At 39.4% G+C, this 23,865-nt stretch overlaps 1 protein-coding gene and 1 long non-coding RNA gene across 7 annotated transcripts in view; one reads left to right on the forward strand and one right to left on the reverse strand.

The window, feature by feature from the left end:
* The window catches only part of WDR89 (WD repeat domain 89), a 44,042-nt gene extending 29,548 nt beyond the window's left edge, over positions 1-14,494 (reverse strand). For 2 of the 6 annotated variants that reach the window (XM_059182277.1, XM_059182274.1), the window contains exon 1: positions 14,356-14,494. The gene's annotated coding sequence lies outside the window, so the exon portion shown is untranslated. Of the gene's footprint in view, positions 1-2,470; positions 2,553-9,180; positions 9,288-14,355 lie in introns of those variants that run through there. The other 4 variants (XM_059182275.1, XM_059182276.1, XM_059182280.1 and 1 more) reach the window with 4 other exon arrangements.
* Positions 14,495-14,652: 158 nt separating this feature from the next.
* LOC131836668 (uncharacterized) overlaps positions 14,653-23,865 on the forward strand; it is a 56,303-nt gene continuing 47,090 nt past the window's right edge. The window contains exon 1 of the long non-coding RNA XR_009355713.1: positions 14,653-14,781. This is a non-coding gene — a long non-coding RNA (uncharacterized LOC131836668). The remainder of the gene's footprint in view (positions 14,782-23,865) is intronic.

Here is a 23,865-nt window from a genome sequence, read left to right on the forward strand (position 1 = left end):
CTCAAGTCTGAAGGATATGTGAGGATGCCAGAAGCTGGATATACAGCAGATATTTGGATACATTAGTCTACAGCTCAGGGGGAACGTATACAATTGGCTCATCGGATTATAGGTAGCAGGCAGTAGTTAAAAACTAGGAAAGTGGATAAACCTACTAAAGGGAAATTATACAGAATGATATAAAACAGCAAGTCAAAAATGGAACACTGGAATAATACCACTGTTCAAAAAATGGGCAGAATAAGAATGAACTATAAGGGAGACAAAGGAAAAAAAGAACTAGAAGAATTTCAGAAAAGTGGCCAGACAACAGCTTATGTTAAATGATCATTAATATATAGATTTTTGTATCACATGCATTGCTTCATTTAACCCTACCAGTGACCCTAAAAGATAATCATTTTATTATTGCTTTTTAGATCAGGCAACAGAAACTTACAGAAATAGGTCTTGCATGGTAGTTGAAAGAATGGATATATGCTCAGGTTCAAATTCTGGTGTCACTAGCTATGTCTTTCAGCTTCCTATTTTTCAAACCGGGGTAACAGTTGCAACATCAGAGGGTTGTTAAAAGAAGTAATTTAATTACTACATGGTAAGTGCTCAAAATGATGCCTGGTACAAAAGAACAGTAAGTGCCAGAACAGAGAATTTCGAAGAAATGCAATGGTATCAAATGATAAATCTATAGAATAAACTATTAGGTATAAATTCTATTATCTATCTATATACGTGTGTGTGTATATATGTATGTGTATTTATATGTATACATATATGTATATACATATATGTATATACATATACATATATACAGCATATACATATACATATATGTGTACATATATATACATAATCACTCATATACACACAGAGTGATTATGTATATATACGTATACATGCATATGCACATACCCATGCTCTTAATCATGGTAACTGAGATTTAAAATGTATACACGCAAGGGCACGCACACACAAGGTGGGAAGGAGGGGAGACAGACTAGATATATCTAAAGTGAATTCACAGTATGAATTATTCCTCAAAAAAGTCACCAAACAGAAAGATGCAAAACAAAAACAAAACAAACAACCAGAAAAATGCTTTAACATATTATTACTTCTTTAAATTTCCACTGTTAACCAGTGTTACCCTGACACTGGATATCTTGCAATCACGTCAACGTATCTCACACAATCAGGTAATATTTTATAAGAATTTATAAATTGATAGTTAAAGATACTTTCCTTTACATTCTAAAGTAGATTCACTGTTTAATACTCCAAATTGGGTGAATGTCCAAAAGGGATCTGTTGAAATTGAAATCAAAATGGCAAAACCCTTGAACATCAATATTTATAGCTTTATACTTGTGTAAAGATACAGTAGAACAGACGAGTTCTCTTAACTACTTTGTGCCATATCATGGGCAGATCAGAATCTAGTTAAATTCTAAATTCATTTCCTCTCTTCTGAACACAGTAAAAGATCCTGATAATAGAGAGATAACCAACAAAAGGAATAATTCTTGAACCATCCTGCAAAAGCCGGATATTAAGAGAAAAAAAAATTCACACTTATTTTATAGATCTGACGTGAAGGATAAAAAGGATTGGAAATAATGTACTGTCGACTGTAAGTTTACTAAACACATGAAAATGTTTAGCTTAGGCTTACGCTATCAAACTCTTTCAATACTTGCCTTCAATGCCCTTGGAATTAACTACTACTGCCATCTAGCAAAAGGTCGAAAAATTAGAGAATGGAATAAAAAAGTCATTCAGGGCTTACCTACAAAGTCTAAACAGACAGATGCTTTAACTGATTAGTAATTATTGAAATTTTTGCTGCTAACCATGATAACCAAAATTGAATTTCTCTTACTTGTTCTTTCCTCTCTTCCCCATGCAACATAAATTATCACCTCTATGTGAACTCCTAGATTTTACCATCAAACCTGATCTCTCTTCAAAATTTCAACCTCATAATTTCTAACGTCTGCCTAGACCACTATCCCTGAATATGCTACCAAAACTTCAAATTCAATATACCCAAAATATAACTCAAGTACCTGTATTCTTCATCTACATAATCTTCTTAGTCACCTGGGCTCAACATCTCAGAATCATCTTTGATTAAAGAAAGTCAAAGGACGGGCGCCTGGGTGGCTCGGTGGGTTGAGCCGCTGCCTTCGGCTCAGGTCATGATCTCAGTATCCTGGGATCGAGTCCCGCATCGGGATCTCTGCTTAGCAGGGAGCCTGCTTCCCTCTCTCTCTCTCTGCCTGCCTATCTGTCTACTGTGAACTCTCTCTGTCAAATAAATAAATAAAATCTTAAAAAAAAAAAAAAAAAAAAAAAAAGAAAGTCAAAGGACAAGATGCAACTAGCCAATAAACCCTACCTTGAAAATCATCCCACACATTTATCTCATCACTGTCCGCCCCACCATTATCCTCCTCCAGCAGTCCATTACCTCTCATCTGCCAACTGCAATGGTTTCCTGTACGGCCCTGACACAGAACAGGGCAGGAAATACTTGATTTAACACCTAATTCCTGGAAAAAGATGGGAAGAATAGGACAAATTCTTACTTCATATAAAAAGTTTTGATCTTAGAAATCAATTTCATGTTGTAAAAAGTACTGACATTCAGTGTGACATGAAGTGGAAAATAAAAGCACATAAGTAATTTCGCAAATATTTAAGGACATAAAACTACTTAATTAAAAAAAAATTTTTTTTAAAGATTTTATTTATTTATTTGCCAGAGAGAGCAAGCGAGAGTGAGCACAGGCAGACAGAGTGGCAGGCAGAGACAGAGAGAGAAGCAGGCTCCCCGCCGAGCAAGGAGCCTGATGCGGGACTCCATCCCAGGATGCTGGGATCATGACCAAATTTACCCTCATGTTTACGATTTTTAGTTCTCTTTATTTTTTCAAGTCAGTCTAGATTTCCAGTACTACTATGGGTGAATAACTTTCTTAACATTTCTTATTCTATGTTCTGCTGGCGGTGATTCTTCTCAGCTTTTGTCTGTTTTTCTTTTACCCTCTTTTCTGAAAGGTATTTTTTGTGGGTACAAAGCTTTGTATTGACAAGTTTTCCTTTCCTTTGAATGCTTTAAAAATGTCACTCTTGGTTCACTGACTTAACAGTTTTTCTAATTAGCAGTCACTTCCAATTTCCTCCTTCCCCCAGCCATTGGCAGTTGTTAATCTTTTTGATCTATAATAGGTTTGCCTCTTCTAGACATTTCATATGAATGGAATCATACAATATGTGCTCTTTTGTGTGTGGCTTCTTTCTCTTAGTGTAATAGTTTCAAGGTTTATCCATGTTGTAGCATTTAACAGTACTTCATTCTTTTTCATGGCAGGATAGTGTTCCATTGCATGGATATACCATTTATTGCCTATCCATTCATCTATTGATGAACATTTGGGTTGTTTATATGTTTTTACTATTATGAATAATGTAACTATGAACATTCCTATACATATGTTTAAATTTATGAAAACTGCCCACCTGTTTTTCAGAGAGGCTGATTGAATTTCAAGGCAGCTGCCCAACCAACTGAGCCACCCAGGTGTCCCCTTTTTAAAGATTTTTATTTATTTATTTGACAGAGAGAGATCACAAGTAGGCAGAGAGGCAGGCAGAGAGAGAGGAAGGGAAGCAGGCTCCCCGCTGAGCAGAGAGCCCAATGCGGGGCTTGATCCCAGGACCCCGGGATCATGACCTGAGCCGAAGGCAGAGGCTTAACCCACTGAACCACCCAGGCGCCCCAACTACTTAATTTTTTATAAAGCATCATACACGTTCTCTTGTTTGCGCATGGGCTGCAGTGTTCAAACATGTGAATTACACAATATATTTTATAGCAACCCCAGACACAGCAATATTTTAATGGGTGAAGTATTTTCCCCACAATAAAACTGTAAAAAAGATTGCTAATCTTTCCAAGAATCCTATATTATCTTCTTGAGTTATCTAGATCCTACCCATGCTTCAAGATCGAGATCAAACTCTACCAGTACTATAAAATTATTCTTAACCTGGCCTAAAGCAAGTTTTTACTTAGTCTGAATGCCAAAATATATTGTTATTTATATAGCAGTAATCATATAGTAAATATATTGAAGCGTTATTTTTCTTGAGTTATATTTCACATATTCACATATTTATATTTGTTTCTCTCTACTATTGAGTATACATTTCTTAAAAGACAAGAGCCGGGGCGCCCGGGTGGCTCAGTTGGTTAAGCGGCTGCCTTCGGCTCGGGTCATGATTTCAGGGTCTTGGGATCAAGCCCCGCATCAGGCTCTCAGCAGAGAGCCTGCTTCTCTCTCTCCCCATCTCCCTGCCACTCTGCTTACTTGTGCTCTCTCTCTAGCTGTCAAATAAACAAATAAAATATTTTAATAAAAAAAAAAAAAAAAAAGACAAGAGCCATGTTTTCCAATTCTCTTAATATCAATCCTCTACCAGCCTGAGGCTACCTCTACCTCACAAAATCCTCCTTCCCAGAGAGGAGTATAAAAACACAAACACACACAAAACACACTCCAAAGAGGAAAACAAAGAGGCAAAGATAAGGAACTACACAAAATGTAAAACAATGACAAGGACAGGACACACACACACACACACACACACACACACACACACACACCCAAAGCCATAGACACAGCCATCCCTTTTCTGGAAAAGCAAAGAAATAAAAAAAAGAAATAAGAAATCAAGCAGTATCAATATTGACATCCATGACATCCATAAACACAGCTTTTAGGTCAATTCATTTTAAACTCTATAGTCATATAAAATACCATGAAGGCAGAACTGAGGAAGCTAAGAAAGGGTTAGGATTTGGGAGCATCACTTTCTTACCATCTTACACAGGCAGACAGCATTCAATGAACACCTACTGGTGTGAATATGATTTAATCGACGGTACTACATACCCAAATTCCAGAATTAAACAATTTGTTCAAAATGCTATTCCTTCACAAAATACATTATAGGATCAAGTTACCTCAAATTTCCAGAGTAATGGAGCAAAAACTATGTGCTTTATATGATATAAATAAAGTTTTGATGCCAAAAAAGGATACATACACATTTTAATCATTCAAGAGTTTCAAAAATAACCCAATGATTCATAAATTGTATTCTTCCTATTTTTAGAATGGCTCAGAGGATTCGTGTGATTCTCAAATTCCATACTCAATTCCTAAGAAAAAGTTCAATTTGATTTTACAATTTGGAGGAGATAAAGTAGCTTTATAAAAATAATTCAGCGCCATGTAAAATACAAATTAATAATAGGCTAATGGGATCACAAGTAAAAAAAAAAAAAACTAACCTTTATGAAAAACTTAGCTTCAGTATCTATTCTTTCTTCCTTTCTTAAAAAATAAATGCCTGTCATGCATGCTAACAACTTAAAAGCCCAAGTAATACAGGGTTGCAGAATTTATGAAGAGAAATGCTCTGATAGGATGAAAACCAAGATGAGGGATGTCTGGGTGGCTCAGCTGGTTAAGTTTCTGCTTTTAGCTCAGGTATGATCCTGGGGTCCTGGGATCCAGCCCCATGTCCAGCTCCTTGCTCAGCAGGGAGCCTGCTTCTCCCCTGCCTGCCGTTCCCCCCTGTGCTTGCTCTGTGTGTGTGTGTCTCTCTCTCCCTCGTTCTCTCGGTCAAATAAAGTCTTTAAAAAAGAAAACCAAGATGAAAATACTCAGACAAGCAGCCAAGAATTGGAAACACAATGGGAAATAAAGGAACATGTCTTTGGGGTGGACTCGGTCAGTATGAATAAGCTAAAGAGGGGTTATGGGAAAAGATCTGCACTAGAAGCAGGCGTACTTTTTTCACATGACCTTCTGTTAATCATTGAATCTGATCTGAATCTTGGTTTTCTCATGTTTCCATTTGTTCTACTTACTGGCTCTTTTTTTTTTTTTTTTTTTTTTAAGATTTTTATTCATTTATTTGACAGAGAGAGAGTATAAGTAGGCAGAGCAGCAGGCAGAGGGAGAGGGAGAAGCAGGCTCTCCACGAGCAGGGAGCCCGATGTGGGACTTGATCCCAGGACCCTGGAATCATGAGCCAAAAACAGCCACCCAGGTACCCCATTACTGGCTCTTTTGTATCCATCAATGATATTAATAGTAACTAAGATAGACTGAACTCTTGCTGTATGCAAGGTACTGTTCTAAATGCTTTATATGCATTGTATCTCATTTAGACCTCTGGATGACCCTACAGAGTACCTTACTTATCTGGTTCTAGAAGGTGAAGCTTACAAAAGGCAGGTGATTTGCCAAAGATCCTTTGGCTCACAGTGCATAACAGGGACAGGAAAATAAATCTGATTTTATTTACTTATTTATTTAAAAGATTTTATTTATTTATTTGACAAAGAAAGAGGGAACATTAGCAGGGGGAAGTGGGAGAGGGAGATGCAGGCTCTCCGCTGAGCAGGGAGCCCAGTGTGGGCTTGATCCCAGGACTCTGGGATCATGACCAGAGCCTAAGGCAGACACTTAACTGACTGAATCACCCAGGTGCCCCTAGAGCCCACACTCTTAAGTGCTTTCTTACACTGACTCTCAAATGATAGAAAAGATGTATTTTACAAAGCATTTTTAAATGGTCATTCAAATGTAAAGTTGTTATAATTCTCATCTGCATTAAATGAGATGAATCAGTAACACTCATACAACCAAGCAACATGGTTAAAAATTTAAAGCACATACATGTGGAAAGTCTTAATACCAGCAAAGATTTAATATCAAAACCAATACCATATGATGTGAAGTCCAGCATAATTTTTAGTTGCCTGGACATGCAAATTCCAAGTATTTACAAGGTTAAAAAAGATTTAAAATAGTATCAGCTGTAAGATATGGTAAATTTAAAAATATAAACCATAACCTAGAGGTTTTTCTCTTCTTATTCCATATTCATATTTATACTTGATGAATAATATTGAATAAAATCAGAGAAAGAAATTTATTTTTAAGATTTACTTAGAGTGAGAGAGAGCACGTACAAGCATGAGCAGGAGGCACAGAGGCAGAGGGAATCTCAAGCAGATTCTGCTGTTGAGCACAGAGCTCAGAGGCAGGGCTCAATCTCCAGATCCTGAGTCTGAAGCTTAACCAACTGCAGCATGCAGTGCCTCAGTGCCTCAGTGCCTCAATAAAGAAAGGAATTTATTTATTTTTAAAATTGTTTTATTATTATTTTTATTAATATATAACGTATTATTTGCCCCAGGGGTTCAGGTTTGTGAATCGTCAGTATTACACACTTCACAGCCCTCACCATAGCACACACCCTCCCCAAGGTCCATAACCCAACCACCCTCTCCCTCCCTCACATCCCCAACCCTCAGTTTGTTTGTGAGATTAAGAGTCTCTTGTGGTTTGTCTCCCTCCTGAGCCCATCTTGTTTCATTTTTTTTCCTCCCTACCTCCCAAATCCCCCACTGTGCCTCTCAAATTCCTCATATCAGGGAGATCGTATGATAATTGTCTTTCTCTGATTGACTTATTTTGCTCAGCATAATATCCTCTAGTTCCATCCACATCATTGCAAATGGCAAGATTTCATTTCTTTGATGGCTGCATATGTATTCCATTATATATATATAGACCACATCTTTATCCATACATCTGTTGATGGACATCTAGGTTCTTTCCATAGTTTGGCTATTGCGGACATTGCTGCTATAAACAAGGAATTTTTTAATAGTATTTGTCAGGCACTGTTTCAAGCACTTCACAAATATTTACTCATTTAACTCTTATAACAGCTATGAAGTCCTAGTAATTATCCCGTTTCATAGATGGGACAACTGAAGCACAGAATGGTTACATGTAAACAGCCCAAGATCACAGAGCTAGTAATTGCAGCCAGTATTCGATTCAGGCAATTTGGTTTAAAAATCTGTGCTCTTAACCTCTAGCTCTGCTACAATTTACAGAACGGTGAAATTCCTTTTTGGCGGGGGTTAAGATTTTATTTATTTACTTGTCAGAGAGAGAGAGAACAAGCACACAAGCAGAGGGGATGGCAGGCAGAGGGAGAAGCAGGCTCCCTGATGAGCAAGGAGCCCATTATGGGACTCCATCCAAGGACGCTGGGATCATGACCTGAACTGAAGGCAGACAGTTAACCATCTGAGCCACCCAGGCATCCCATGAAATTATTTTTTAAAAGCCAATAAGAAGTAATGATCACAATGAATGCCCACAAAGAGAACAGAGCTATCACTTACCTCAGTATACGTATCAACACTAAGGAACATGTAAAAGAAATATTTTAACTGACATGATAAACAAAGTAATCTATATTATCAGGAAAAGTTTTAATTATAATGGTACACTAAGCTTATTAGTCTTTGGAAAAAGTTTCTTTTAATTTTCCTATGAAACTCTATGGTTAGTAAAGCAATGACGTTTGGAGACTAATATTAACATTAAAAGATTTGCAAGACAGGTTTTTTATGATTGTTTGGTCCAGCCGCTAGATGCTAGATGCTAGAGCTTAAAAAAAAAAAAATCACCAGAACTGGTAGAATTCATAACAGAATTAATGCTAAATATGAACCCTTTAAAAAATACAACATATAGGGGCACCTGGGTGGCTTAGCTGCTTAATCGTCTGGCTTTGGTTGAGGTCATGATCCCAGGGTCCTGGCATCAGGGCCCACTTTGGAGCCCAGAGTCAGGCTCTCCTCTAAGCAGAGAGTCTGCTTTTCCTTCTCCCCGGCCCCTCTCCCTTTCTCATGAGCTCTCTCAAATAAATCAATAATACCTTTTCTTAAAAAAGGTAAAACATATACTTAATATGACCTGCTTAAAAAATCACATTTTGCAAAGGACTACTGTATTGTCATTTCATCGATTCTCACACTGAGAGGTAAGGAGGACAAGCAATAGTGTTATTTCACTAATAAGTAAACTAAAGCTCAGAAAAGTTTAACATTTTATATGGTCTAGATAGAAAGATCTTCTGATTCCAAGTGCGTATCACATGGTGCTGCCAACAATTTTATGCTTTATACTTTTCAAGTTGTTTCATAACAATTAATGCTTAGCCAAGAAAATTTGAAAAATAGTGAACACATAATGAAGGTTATGCTCATTAAAATGTTAAAAGTGTTTTATTAAAAACCTTGTTGTATGGGGTGCCTGGGTGGCTCAATCGGTTAAGCGTCTGCCTTGGCTCAGGTCATGATCTGAGTCCTGGGATCGAGCGCTGCATCGGGCTCCCGGTTCATCAGGAAGCCTGCTTCTCCCTCTTCCACTCTCCCCGCTTGTGTTCCCTCTCTCACTGTGTCTCTCTTGGTCAAATAAATAAATAAAATCTAAAAACAAACAAATGAATAAAAAAAACTTGTTGTATGATGTACAATTTATCTCCTGAAATGAACAGTTAACTCATCCAAAATGAACTTGCAATCTAAGAAAAAAAAAATCTGTATTAAAGCTAAGTGAGGGGCGCCTGGGTGGCTCAGTGGGTTAAAGCCTCTGCCTTCAGCTCTGGTCGTGATCCCAGGGTCCTGGGATCGAGCCCCGCATTGGGCTCTCTGCTCGGCGGGGAGCCCACCTCACCCTCCCCATCCCGCCTGCCTCTCTGCCTACTTGTGATCTCGGTCTGTCAAATAAATAAAATCTTAAAAAAATATATATTTTTTAAAGCTAAGTGAATCCATACATTTATCATCATGAGCACTGAGTAATGGGTAGTAGTGTTGTTTTATCACTAAATTGTACACTTGAAACTACTGTAACACTCTATATTAACTATACTGGAATTAAATTAAAATCTTAATTAAGGGGGCACCTGGGTGGTTCAGTGGGTTAAAGCCTCTGCCGTTGGCTCAAGTCACGATCCCGGGGTCCAGCGGAAAGCCTGCTTCCTCCTCTCTCTGTCTGCCTCTCTGCCTACTTGTGTCCTCTGTCTATCAGATAAAGAAATAAATAAATCTTTAAAAAATTTTAATTAAAAAAACTAAGTAAATCCAATTTAAAATCCTTAAACATGAAATAATGTAACCCTACAATAGTACTATTTTTTTGAGAATTAAAAACAAAAATCATGGGGTGCCTGGGTGGCTCAGCAGTTGAGTGTCTGCCTTCAGCTAGAGTCTTCTCAGGGTCCTGGGACAGAGCCCTTTGTCAGGCTCTCTGCTCAGTGAGGAATCTACTTCTCCCTCTGCCCTTGCCCCTGCATGTGTTCTCACTCTCTCTCAAATAAATGAATATAATCTTTAAAAAAAAAAAAAGTCCCTTCTAACTACCATTTTATTTCAATCACTTAAGTTTATTCTAAACCGAGTAAGGCAACTTGTAAGATCAAATGATTCTGCTTGATGATTGGAAAACCTAAGTGATTTGTCACTGAGAAATGCTAGTTTCCCAGAAATGATCAATTTCAGAGAGTTTTTTGGTTTTTGTTTTTACTTTTTAAAGTAGGCTCTACACCCAGTGTGGAGCCTGATGCAGGGCTTAAACTCACAACGGTGAGATTAAGAGTTGCATACTTAACTGACTGAGCCACCCAGGTCCCCTCAAAGATTTTTTTTTTTTTTTAAGATTTATTTATTTGATAGAGAGAGAGAGAGAGAGAGAGCGAGGGCATACCAGATTGGGGGGGGAGAGTAGAGGGAGAAGGAGAAGCAGACTCCTGAGCAGGGAACCCAATGCAGGACTTGCTACCAGGACCCTGGGATCATGACCTGAGCCGAAGGCAGATGTTTAACTGACTGAGCCACCCAGGCGCCCCCAGATAGTTTTTAAAATGTACATTCCTCTATATTTATTTCAGGTAGATTTAATTATTGCCAAACCAAGAACAGAGATGGCTGGTGAACCAAACATTTAACAAATGGAATTACTTAGGCTTGGAGGAAAACAGTAAAAGGAGGAAAATGCTTAGTAAACAATATGTTGTACTTCATAGCCTATAAACTGCATATCATACCCTCACATCTCTAAGTCAGGTGGCAAACTGTCCACACTGGACTTGCAAAGATGACCTAATACTAGTTTTGCATCTATTAGCTTGACATCCATCCATTTTGAGGAAATAAAGACACCAAAGTGAAGCAGCTGAAAAAAGAATTTCTTTGGAAGTTATTTGTGAAAAAATATGACATTTTTCTCCTTGTTCTCACTTTACCAAGGATGAGTAGCTCAAACTTAGACCTTGATCTGGTCCCCTGTAGATTATGAATACAGGTTCTATGCCTGGCAAAGTCTAAGAGACTGTGGCTCGCTACCTGCTCAAAGAAAACAAAGAAAAATGACTGCATTGCATTGTTATTGGCCTGTATATGCAGACTTTGTCAGGGCCAAGGATGTGAAGTTTTTCCTGTGGACCCGATGATGGCATTGGTATGGAACCCCTTAAGAAGGACTTTTGGCATTTGGATGCCAGGGCGAGTTCATAGGGCAAAGAAACTGGAGGTTAAGGCTGGAGGTTAAGGGCTGAGAACAAATCTTAAGCAGCTGGCTAAGTACTGCCCATTGTGGCAGAGACCAACTCATCAGCAGATCTGCAGATCTGCAGAGGCACACAACTACACATTTGCTAGATGTGACTTTCTGTTAGAGAAAGCAACATGAGAAAAAGTAATGTAGGTCACTTCCAGGCCTGGCCCACACGTACTTCTCCTTCCCATTCCATTGACAAAGCATAGAGATCTTTACTGAATAGTTCATACATACTGAATACCCATTCGGAGCTGGGCTCCTTTTCATACTCTTATTCCAACATACCTATCAAATGGTAAGAAACCCAACTCATCAGATCTAGTCTCCTAATTATGACTTTCAGATAGACACAAGAGCAATTGTTGGGTTATTTTCTTCTGAAGATATGACAAAAACCTGGTCATCAGAGCTGTCTTGCTGGGGGAATTGGAGAGTATTATGATGAGGGGCTGTCAGTCCAATTCTCCATGTAGCCTAGTGCACATTCTAGCCTTAGAAGCAATGGAACACAAAGTCTTTATCTGGTTGCCTACATGGCTTCCTTATAATGAATCCCCATCACCTGAGGTCATACTTCTTAAACTGGGGGACACAACTATGACCATAGTAAACTGGCTATTTTAAGTCACGAAACAGTCTAAATCCCTATAACAGCAATGTTATGATGTGGTAAATAATTCAAAAGAGTATCAAACATGAGCATATTATGAAGTCAAATACAAAAGTCACACGAATTCTTAAAGTAGAAGATTAGAACTCAAAAAAATTTCACTCTTCATGCATATTTGATTAGAATTTAAGCTGCACAAGAATAGGATCCCCTTTACCCTCTTTATACCCTTTGTAGTAAGCTGAAAGATGGCCCCCAAAGATATCCAAATCCTAATTCCTATGAATATTTTCTTACATGACAAAGGGGTTTGTAATTAAGATTTTGAGTTGGAGAGATCATTTTAGATTATCGAAGTGGAACCTAAATGTAAGCATAAGTGCCTACATAAGAGAAAGCCGGGGGAAGGTTCGACTACGGAAAACAATGTGATTATGGAAGCAGAAACAGCTGTGACATGCTTGGGAAGATGAAGGTACCGCAAGCCAAGGAACACATGCAGCCACCAGAAGTTGAAATAGGCAAGGAAATGAGTTCTTCTCAGAGCCTCCAGAAGGAACCATAACAGAAGTTATTTGAGCTGAGCTAGCTTTACGCTTTCTACATCAGTCTAAGAATACAAACTATATAACACTATATAATACACATTATATAACACCATCCTCAACCCTCGATGAATAGATAAGGGGGCCATAGAGGCTTCAGAGTATTTTGGAGCTTCCAGACTGGGGAACAAATGAAGACTGCAGAGAGTAGAGTGCCTACAGAGGGCACGGAAGTTTGAACGCTTTCTGCATACCTCACTTTGCATGCATCTCTTTCATCGGGCTGTTGGGTCATCTACTTTTTCATAGCCTTTAATAAGCTAATAAATGCAAGCTGATCAAGATGCACTGGGGGATGCTCTTCAGGAAGCGCTCATTAGGGGAAGTGCTGGAAGTGATGCCACTGACACCTCACACTGGCAATGCTACTCATCAAGCCAGACAAGAGATGATGGAACATTTGGTTCAAAGCGTCCGGGCTTCTCTCAATGGCCTTTCCATTCCTAATGAAATGCTACTTAAATGATTCATGCGGGCTGAAAATTCAGGGAGATGAAAATCTAGCAGATTAAATGGCGGGGTGGGGGGTGGGGGATCTTTATAAAGAAAAGAGGTAGTTCACACGTGGTACTAAGCTACCTATTACCACTCTTTTTTAGACACAGAACATATAAAACTACGTATATAAAATTATCTACCTATGCTATTTAATGCTCGTCGGGCCTCACAGGAAAAAAATTTGAAAAGCAAAGGGATTATCATCAATAATTTATATATTACATCCATTCTCCCATTCGATCCTTAAAAGTACAGGACACAGTCACGTAGTCAGGTCTGGTATGGATTTCAGTTCTGCAGTCGAGGAAGCTGCGGCTCAGAGGGCGACGCGCCCAAAGGTCAGGAAACGGTTGCCAGTCCAAGGTCTTCTACTAGATGACTTTACATCCATAATATCAACTCACTTCTGAGTATGTTGTGTCAACTTCTAAAATAACGTCAGGTTCGGAAAGAAAACAGGAGCAACATTTTACAATTCAAGAGTGTATTTTAATTTGACGTCTCTGGAACCCAAACGCCACACCCGAGAGACCAGCCGAAGACGACGTGTGGCCGCGTACTGGGCAGTCTGGTTTCCTCACTTGAAAATGAGAACAGTTGATAGGACCCCTACCCTTTAGGCTGCTATGCGGATTGTGCATCACACGTAACGGGTTTTTAAGACAGCCGGTCTCACGGTTTGTACTATATGTTACAGGGCGTCTGATCCCAAATGAAAAGTGACTTTCTGACTTCGAAAGTTTACGAACTCAGGAGAGAAGAAAAATGAGAGTTGCAGGAGAAAAACAAAACCAGGTCCTGGGTACCGTTCCTTGAACACTAGACGAAGGGCACTTCGCGTCTACAGAAACGTGTCACAGAGGCGACACCTCTGTCGCCGGCGACTGCCACCCCAACACCAAACCCGCGGAAGGCCCGCAGGGCACCGACAGAGCGGTTGTGGGGCGAGGGCTCCGACCCCGGCACCCGAAGCCCCGACACGTGGCTCCCTCCTCGCAGCCCCTCCCCACTTCCCTCAGAGGTTCTCGTGCCAGAGAATCAGCGAGGACGGCTTTCTAGTCTCAAGCCACACTGTCGCCGACCGTGGAGACAAATGCCCAACCCGCGAACACGCCCAACCCGACCCTATGAGATATACCTCAACTGCAAGCCCACAACGCGCGCGGGAAGAAACGCGAGCTCAGCCGGGAGGAACCGCTGACGACCGGAACTCCACCCCCTACCTCTCTGATAGGGCAAACGCGCAAAGGAAGACGAAGCACATTGGTCAGCAGTCCACAGGCGGGGGAAGGGAAAGAGGACGGGTGGGGAGGGGCGACGAAGTGCCAAGACCCAGCCTCTCTCCGGATTGGACGAAAGCAGGACGTCTGCGCCTGCGTAGACCCAGTTTCCGGAAAGCGCCGCACAGGACCTCCGCGTTTGCTGTTCGGGAACGGAAGTTTCAACGACTCATTGGTTGTGACGAAGGTGGAGTCTCTTGGCTGCGTGGCCAGTAAAGGGCTAGAATAAAGCGGGTTCCGCCTCTTCCTCGGGTGACTGAGTCCTTCCGTTGTCGTCGGGCAGTGTGAGTTCCTTTTTGCTTTAAGACGACGTAATTTCCACTGAGACAAATTAAGGTAGAGAATTGTTATGGTGACCAGGAAGCTTCAACTGCGAGTAAGAAATACTTAAGAGTTAGGGCCCTGAAACAGCCACGTACCCTCAGACTTCTAAGTAGGACTTCAGAGTTGGAAGGTTAAGAAACCGGTTCTTTAGGCCCCCCCTTTTTTTTGCGTGGCTTTGTCATTGGCTGAAATAGCTATCAATTTGAAAGTAGCTCCGCCTGCGTCCCTGGGAACTCTGGGATTTGTAGTATCAGAAGCTCAAGTCCTGTAGCTTTAAATGCGGTTGTTGCTGAGTTCTGCCTAACACCCGCTGACGTTTATTGTGATTTTGATGTGTTCCGTTGCGCTTTTATCTTTTCACTGATCAGCACCGTTAAAGCCAGAGGACACTTAGGGAAATTGAAAAGACGTCTTGTGTGTCTGTAAAGATAAGTAGCTGAAACACTGTACAAACATTGTACTGCTTGTGCTTAGGCGCGCTCTGCCAGATGTTCATAAATACGGTACTAAGATTCTTGGATTGTAAAAATTTTGCTATTACCATAAAACGGTCTTTGATTTTCAAATTAGTGCGCATTTGAAAATACTTGAAAAGTTCCCGAAACTTGGGCCGTTACAGACACTGTTTTGGCGGAGGTAGCAGCTGCTTACCTCAATCAAGTGTTGATAGGACCGGAAGCAGAACTGGCTGCTGCCTTGACCGAAGAGCGCTGTAGTTAAAATGTCAAGCGTGACCAATCTCAGGTTACACGCATTGTGTATTACTCAAGATTGTATTGTGAAGTTCATTTCCAGCCTTTATGGAAACATCGTGTTCCTTTAAGGCCAGGTTTCCCTACCTTTACTGAATCGTTAGCTTTCACTTCCCTGAGCGCATTTAGTAGTGTATCATCACTTTTGTGTTTGGCAAAAGTAGCAATCAGCCTGTAAACTGAGTGGTCTTTTCCCTCTCGACAATTTTTTTCCTATTTAATATATAATACAAACTGTTCCATTTGTGTAAGAAAACAGATGATTAGTGATATATAATAGTTCTACATTCTTGATTTAAAATTAAGTACATTTTATAGGATTACAGCCAAGCAAAAACTGCTTTTATGACTGATGCTTGGAATTCTTGCATTTTTGCTTAAAAAAATAAAATAATTTTTAGTCTTTTTTGTGTCTTCTAAGTGACGAGAGAAGACATCAGGTTGTTTGTAAATGAGACATGGAAGATATTTCTTTTCATTCTCAATAAATGAAGAGCAAAACTAAGTGTAATCAGCACTGTTTCTCCTTTCCACATTCCATATGATGTATTAAGTAAAATCTATGAATACAAAAGTCACCCTGAGGTAAAAATTCAGAATTATCAGTGTTTTGGGTTTTTAAAAAGATTTTATTTGTCTGAGAAAGAGCACAGAAGCAGGGAGAGCAGCAGGCAGAGGGAGAAGTAGTCTCCCCAGCTGAGCAAGGAACCTGTTGTGGAACTGGATTCCAGGACTTTGGGATCACCACCTGAGTTGAAGGCAGATGCTTAACTGACTTAGCCACCCAGACGTCCCTAGAATTATCAGTTTTAATGCTTTCCATTTTAATGCTATTTTTATAGCATTAAATGCTATCTTAATAGCATTTTAATGCTACTTTTCCTTTTGCCTCCTAAGTTAAGTCAGTGTCCACATTTGGGATATAAGTTAAATTCATATAACCAAGAATGAATAAACATTAAAAACTGGAGGTGTCAAGACTGCTACTGTGATTAGCAGTGTTTAGGAGACTCAACTGAGTGACTGAATTGTGAGCACGTTTGGCTAATCTGTATTAACTGTCCTAAGTGCTTACTCTTTTGGAAGCTTCCAAAGTGTTCCACTTAAAGAGAAAAAGCTTAGTTATTTGTTCAGAATTTAAAAAATAGAAATTGAAACAGATACCATTACTTGTTTTTAAGATGTGAACCCCGGGGCGCCTGGGTGGCTCAGTGGGTTAAGCCGCTGCCTTCGGCTCAGGTCATGATCTTGGAGTCCCACATCGGGCTCTCTGCTCAGCAGGGAGCCTGCTTCCTCCTCTCTGCCTGCCTCTCTGCCTACTTGTGATCTCTCTCTGTCAAATAAATAAATAAAATCTTAAAAAAAAATAAGATGTGAACCCTGGAATCATTTTTGTATCATGTCTGTTGAGAAATAGGTTACAGAATGGTCTCAAAGTGAGATAAATGCAAGAAGAGTCTTGAGATGCAGGAAGAGAATATTACAACTTCTTTTTGTATTTACTTTTTAATCTCAACATTTTTCTTTTCATTTTTGTGTCTTAAAAAACTGTGCACATGATATGACAGTATAGATTTCTTGAAATCTAGCTATCTGATTTGGAGTGAATGGCAAAAAATTTGTGATCAAAATAGTCTGGGAGTGTTAAAGAAAAAAATGTTCACTATACTTATTAAAGGTGGTGAGACAGACTACTCATGAGAAGCTACTGTGGTGGGGTTTTATAATAGGGGAGAGATACTGAACTCAACTCCGAATATACATGTGGGAATTTATAGCCAATGAGCAGAGTGTGGGAGTGAGTGGATAGAAAATTACTAAGAGGAAATATCAGGGTAAGGGGGATTATTGCTAGATTGAGTCAGCAGTATTCTTACAGAAAATAGGTTAGGGTAATCAGACATCATCTGGGAGATAGTTAAGAATGAGGAACCCAGTCAGATATGGTCAACCTGACTTAGCATTCTTACTAGAACTGGACACTGCAAGGGAGGACTTGGGAACCCAAAGTCAGGCCTACTAAAAAAGAGAACAAGTATACATGTAGACCTACAGAGACACTCTCCTATACACACACAGAAATGCTTATATTTGCTATTAAAATACAAAGTCCAAATTGTACATAAAACTTAGAAATACTGATGTTCAATCACTGTATCAAGGATCAACCAGGGAAACAAACAGTAAAAAAATTTTATATTAATTTTATTAAGAAATATTTTTAAAGAAAATTTTGCAAGGAACTGACTTGCACAATTTGGGGGCTGGCTGGGGGCAGGTCTGAAATCTGTAGAGTAGGCTGTCAGGAAAGGCAAGCTGGAACTTTCAGTCATGAGCTGAAGTTGTAGTCCACAGGCAGAACTTCTGCAAAACCTCAGTTCAGCTCCTAAGGCCTTTCACACGATATCAGGCCCACCCAGATTGCCCTGGATAATCTTTATTTAAATGTGTTCACAGCAACACACAGATGAAGAACTTCAAATCATGAGTTTGAGAGTGGAAGTGTGGGGGGCTGGTGGTCAGGCCTGAAAGTCATTCCAGAAAACCATGTTTGATATAGTGTCTTATATTTGTGGTAGTGGATTAGTACACACATACAGAATGCACATACCAATCCTGTTTTCCACTGTCCAGTAAAATACATCTAAAAGGAACAGCCCTACTTTTAACTTCATTCCAGCCTGCTTCTTTAACTCCCTGCCTCATTTGGCTGGCTCGTCCTTGAGACCTCGGCCTAAGAGCCTACATTTGAAGCCTCTGGCTTCATTCCTAAGCTCCATATTCCTCTGTCCAACTCTTGGATCCCAGAGCCCATTGAAGGCTTCCCAATAATATGTAAGACTTATCCCTAGGCAAGCATGCTTTTTAATATGTAAGGGATTCTTCCTGGTAAGCTACCAGATCTGACGCTTTTGAAAATGCCAACAAGACTGCTGTTGAAGCCACAGTGGGTGGTGGTGAGGACATCCTGTGACAAGTGCCAGCTGGTTTATACCAGTCCCCATGACAAGAGCTTTTTTCAGTGGTGGTATTTTACCTCAGTTTTAAGATGGACTTTATTATGACTCCTTGTAGTTTAGATTGACAAAAGTTGTAGAAGAAGGGCCAGTACTGAAACAGATAATCGTGTTCATCAAAAACAGCACCGACTGCCAGAAAACCTCTTGACAGAGCTGCTTAAAGTGAATTGACTGGTTTAAGCTTTATATTCTCTTCCTGCCACTTGGAAGTTAAAAAGAATGAACAAATAGTAAAATAGCACACTAAGTGGTGCTAAGAGTTGAGAAGAGAAAAAGGCCAGAGTATTAGACAAAGTAGTCTTTGGGTCTTACATTTAATTAAGAATTAGGATTATAGTTTATTTTACCCAGTATGGTTAGGACTGAAACAGCTTGGGATCTTTTTTTTTTTTTTTTTTTTAAGGTTTTCTTTATTTATTTGACAGAGAGACACAGGGAGAGAGGGAACACAGGCAGGGGCAGTGGGAGAAGAAGAAGCAGGCTTCCCACTGAGCAGGGAGCCCAATGTGGGGCTGGATCCCAGGACCCCTGGATCATGACCTGAGCCAAAGGCAGCAGCCCAACCGACTGAGCCACCCAGGCACCCCTCAGCTTGGGATCTTAATAATTGCTATGAAACAAATTCACTTTTTTCTTAAATCAGATATGAAGGTGCCTATTTGCCCATGCATGTGAAGTGATTCAGAGCTCCTGGCAAGGTTAGCTCTAATGGAAGTAGCTGAAAGAGTTAGATATTGAATTGCTAAGGTGAATGCCGCTACACAGTTAAATCCTCCTCTCTTTTCCTCCTTCTTGCATCCAGTTGATACCAATTTTACTTTTCAGGTTACTTACTTTTAAAAACTGTTCAGTTTGAGAAAGTTCCATCACACATAAAACTAGAAAAAGTGGCATCACAAACCCTTAGGTATATGACCCTATCACCCAGCTTTAACTGATGGCTAAACTTAGTTATATCTATGCTTGCACCCACATTCCTGCCACACCTCCTATCCCACACATCATTTCGTTTGTAAATATCTCTCTCTGTCTCTAAATGATACGGATTTTTTTTCTCCAAGCGTAACCTCAATAGGCAGATATTTTAATAAGGACTGTTACTCAAGATTAGGTGTGTGAGTTTGAGCAAGATACTTAATCTCTCCAAACCTCAAATTACTCATCAGGTGACATTAACTCCCTTTCAGGGCTTTTCTGAAGATTAGCATAACCTCAAAACACCCAGCACAGTGCTTGCCACATTGTAGATATTCAGGAATTGTTCATTCAAGTTCTGACCTTTAGTGGTTTATGCCACTTAATTTGAGAAGCTGTAGGAAAGAAAACAAAAAAAGGATGTTTGCTGAGCATTTTAACTGTTGAAAATGATCCTTGAAAAAAAAATTTTTAATTATAACAGGAGGAATGTACAACAGCTAGAAACTGGAATCAAAGAAGTTTAAATGAGGTAGATCAAAGTTATGTGCAAAGTAGAGCCCAATAATAAAGACTTCATGTGAACTTACATTAATCTTGGGATTTTTTTTCACATATCTCCAACTGCTATATGTGACGATATAATACATAACTATTTGTCTGAGCTATAAAAGAAATAAAGCCTTCTGTTTTCTTTTGTAGCATTTCTGGAACTTTTAACCCCTCATAGTCAAATAGCAGTTGGGTTCTTATTGTCTTCATCTTTTTTGGATTTACTTATTGGGTTTACCTGTTTATTCTCTCTCCTCTGCTATTCTAGGAAAGTATTTAGTAGAAGGTTGGATTTAATTTTCTAATCATTATATTAAATGAATTTCCTTGCCAGATAATACAATATCCTCAGTTATGTCAAACATTATAAAGATAGATCTGATCATGATTGCTAGCATCTTAATATCTAAGCAATAACAATGTCACATTGCAACAAAGTCTTGTTTTCTTTCATTTTAAAAATATGTGGTAATGATAAAGGAGATAAAATACAGTCACAGAGAGAGTCAGCAGCTTGAATACATTTGTAATTAGGTGATTACAGATGATTACAGATGGTTACCCTCAGGCTGATGAAGTGAAATGTTAGAAGAGAAAAGGCACATTAAATAGATTAGGTCACAGTTATGAATATATTAATGTAATTAATTAGCATTTTCTCAACCTTGAAAATTTTGAAAATCAATACTTGATAGTTGTTGGTTTTTACTACAAAGTGACTACCTTTTTTTTTAAGTGACTATTTCTGATAATCATTTCCCACTGAAACTTGTAGCATGTGATAATTTTTCCCATAAATTTTCCACCTTAAAAAAAAAACTACTTTTCAAGAAACTTTTTGACTACTACTTAGAGCAGCTTGATTGGTGAAAACTGTTTCATTCAAAAAGCAAAAATCATAATTTTGGTAAGCAAAATAAGTCAGAGAAAGACAAATGTCTTATGAGTTCATTCGTATGTGGAATTTAACAGAACAAACAAGTGAAGGGTTTAGAGAGAGAGGTAACCCAAGAAATAGACTCTTAACGAAGAGAAGAAACTGTTGGTTACCAGAGGAGAGGTGGGTAGGGAGGGGGAAATTAGAGGATGGAGATTAAAGAATGAACTTCTGAGGAGCACCAAGTGTTGCATGGAAGTGTTGAATCACTAAATTCTGCATCTGAAATTAATATTACACTGTATGCTACCTAACTGGAATTTAAATAAAAACTTTAATAAAAGAAAAATAGGGGTACCTGGGTGGCTCAGTGGGTTAAGCCTCTGCCCTCGGCTCAGGTCATGATCTTAGTTAGGGTCCTGAGATCGAGCCCCACATGGGGCTCTCTGCTCAGCAGGGAGTCTGCTTCCACCTCTCTCTCTCTGCCTGCCTCTCTGCCTACTTGTGATCTCTGTCTGTCAAATAAATAAATAAAATCTTTTTAAAAAGTAAAGAAAAGAAAAAGAAATTTTTAAAAAGGAAAAAAATAAAAATCATAAATACTAAGTATAAGTGGGATAAATTTTAATCTTTGCGCCCCAGCCCTGGGAGAAATCGCTGGGCAGAAGAAAACAATTCTCCTTCTTTTCCATATATTTGCCTTGCTGGCCTATTTGATCAGCTAAGATAAGGAAAATCAAGAACTTCAAAGTTTTACTGTGTCTTTGAGTAAACAGATGGCAGACTTAGGGTAGATGACGCTAACATGAAATGGGCACCACTGTGGTCATTTCTTATGCACAAGTAGGCATCTGGGCATGATTAGGAAACTGGAGGTTAAGAAATGAGGAATGGAAACCACTCTGCAAAAACAGTATAAATAACTGCATCTGTTATGGCTAGGAACTTACATAAAATGTGTTTTATTTAGAAAATGTTTCTCCTTATTATGAAATGATTAATTCATTGAACAAATATCATTGCTCACATACTATATGCCTGATATATTTTAGGTACTGAAGATTTAATATTTTAAAAAGTCCCTGCCTTTATACGGCTTACTTTCTAAGTGGCAGACAAATATCTATAATTTATATTAAATATATATAATGTAATTTCAGCTAATTATGAGTACTATGTAGGGTGGAATATTCAAATATGTAACTGGTATGGCCAGTTTATGATATTTAGTATGGTTTCACATCCCCTTGTATTCCCTTGTGTTTTCTCTCTTCTTTTCCTGCCTTACTTCCCTTTCCTGCTCACTCCAACTTCCTTGACGTTGAACTTCCCAATAAAGTGTTAGTTTATAAGCTTTCCCTCCCCACTCCCATCCACTCCAAGTGTGAATGTGGGCCAGCTTAGTGGCTGGTGTTAGGCCTTTCATTGCTGGATCCAGGGAAGGTCTGGGAGAGATGCATCAGGATCTGGGGCAGCAGCTCTCTGCTTTCCAACACAGAAGTAAAGTATTTTAATATTATAGCAATTGATGTAGCCATGATAATGTATATCCACTGAAAATCAGACATGGTCTTTGAAGAAAAATAGGGCAGGCTAAGAGGATAGGGTGATAGAATAATGTTGTGTTAACTCTATCCTTTCTGAGTATAGTGTCCTTGGGAGGTGTCTGTGTATGCGCACGTGTGCATGCACACACACACACATACATGGATATTTTATGTCCGTTGGATGACCAGAGAGCATGGGAGTTATCCCTTTACCACACAGTGATGGAGAGATTCAGTGGAACAGGAACTAGGAATGCCAAAGCCAACCTTACACTCTTCTGATGAAGCCTCCTTTGTGTTGTTCTGGACGGAATAATTCATACTTTAGGATATTTGTTACAATGCATTATTGTTTCCTATAGATCGAACTGGTGGAATAGAGACAGATACAAATCCTAGTGCAAGACAAAAGCCTTGTGTAGGGGGTTGTTTTCTGTGTGTGTTTAAAGGGGAGCCGAGTTTGCTAAAATATTCTAGGAAGCTCAGGAGCACCCTTGTTTCTGAGGTTGATCTCTGCCCACTTAATCACGTGTCCTCTGAGGTCTTGAATGAATTGTATCCTCACTTTATTTTCTTTTTTAAAAGATTTTATTTATTTATTTGACAGACAGAGATTACAAGTAGGCAGAGAAGTAGGCAGAGAGAGGAGGAAGCAGGCTCCCTGCTAGGCAGACAGCCTGATGCAGGGATGAATCCCAGGACTCTGGGATCATGACCTGAACCAACCGCAGAGGCTTTAACCCACTGAGCCATCCAGGCACCCCTTCTTACTTTATTTTCAACCTTTTCCTCATTTCTGTCTTTTCCTTCTTCCTACAAATGTGTAAGTCTCTTTTGTTCTATGAGTCCTGTGACTCTGACTACCCATTGATTTACTCCATTTTGTTTTTTGATTTTTTTTTAAGATTTTATTTATTTATTTGACAGAGAGAGATCACAAGTAGGCAGGCAGGAAGGGGGGAGAGGAACAGACTCCCCGCTGAGCAGAGAGCCCAATGTGGGACTCGATCCCAGGGACATGATCCCAGATCATGACCTGAGCTGAAGGCAGAGGCTTAACCCACTGTGCCACCCAGGCGCCCTTGATTTTTTTTTTTTTTTTAGATTTTATTTATTTGACACAGGGAGAGAGGGATCACAAGTAGGCAGAGAGGCAGGTAGAGAGAGTGGGGGAAGCAGGCTGCCCACTGAGCAGAGAGCCTGATGCTGGGCATGATCCCAGGATCCTGAGATCCAAAGGCAGAGGCTTAACCCACTGAGCCACTCAGTCGCCCCTCCATTTTTTTAAATGTTTATTTATTTATTATTTATTTATAGATTTCATTCATTCATTTGAGAAACAGAGAGAGAGAGCACAAGCAGGGAGACAGAGAGAGGAAGA

This window comes from Mustela lutreola, chromosome 7 (genome assembly GCF_030435805.1).
Source record: "Mustela lutreola isolate mMusLut2 chromosome 7, mMusLut2.pri, whole genome shotgun sequence".
NCBI lineage: Eukaryota > Metazoa > Chordata > Mammalia > Carnivora > Mustelidae > Mustela > Mustela lutreola.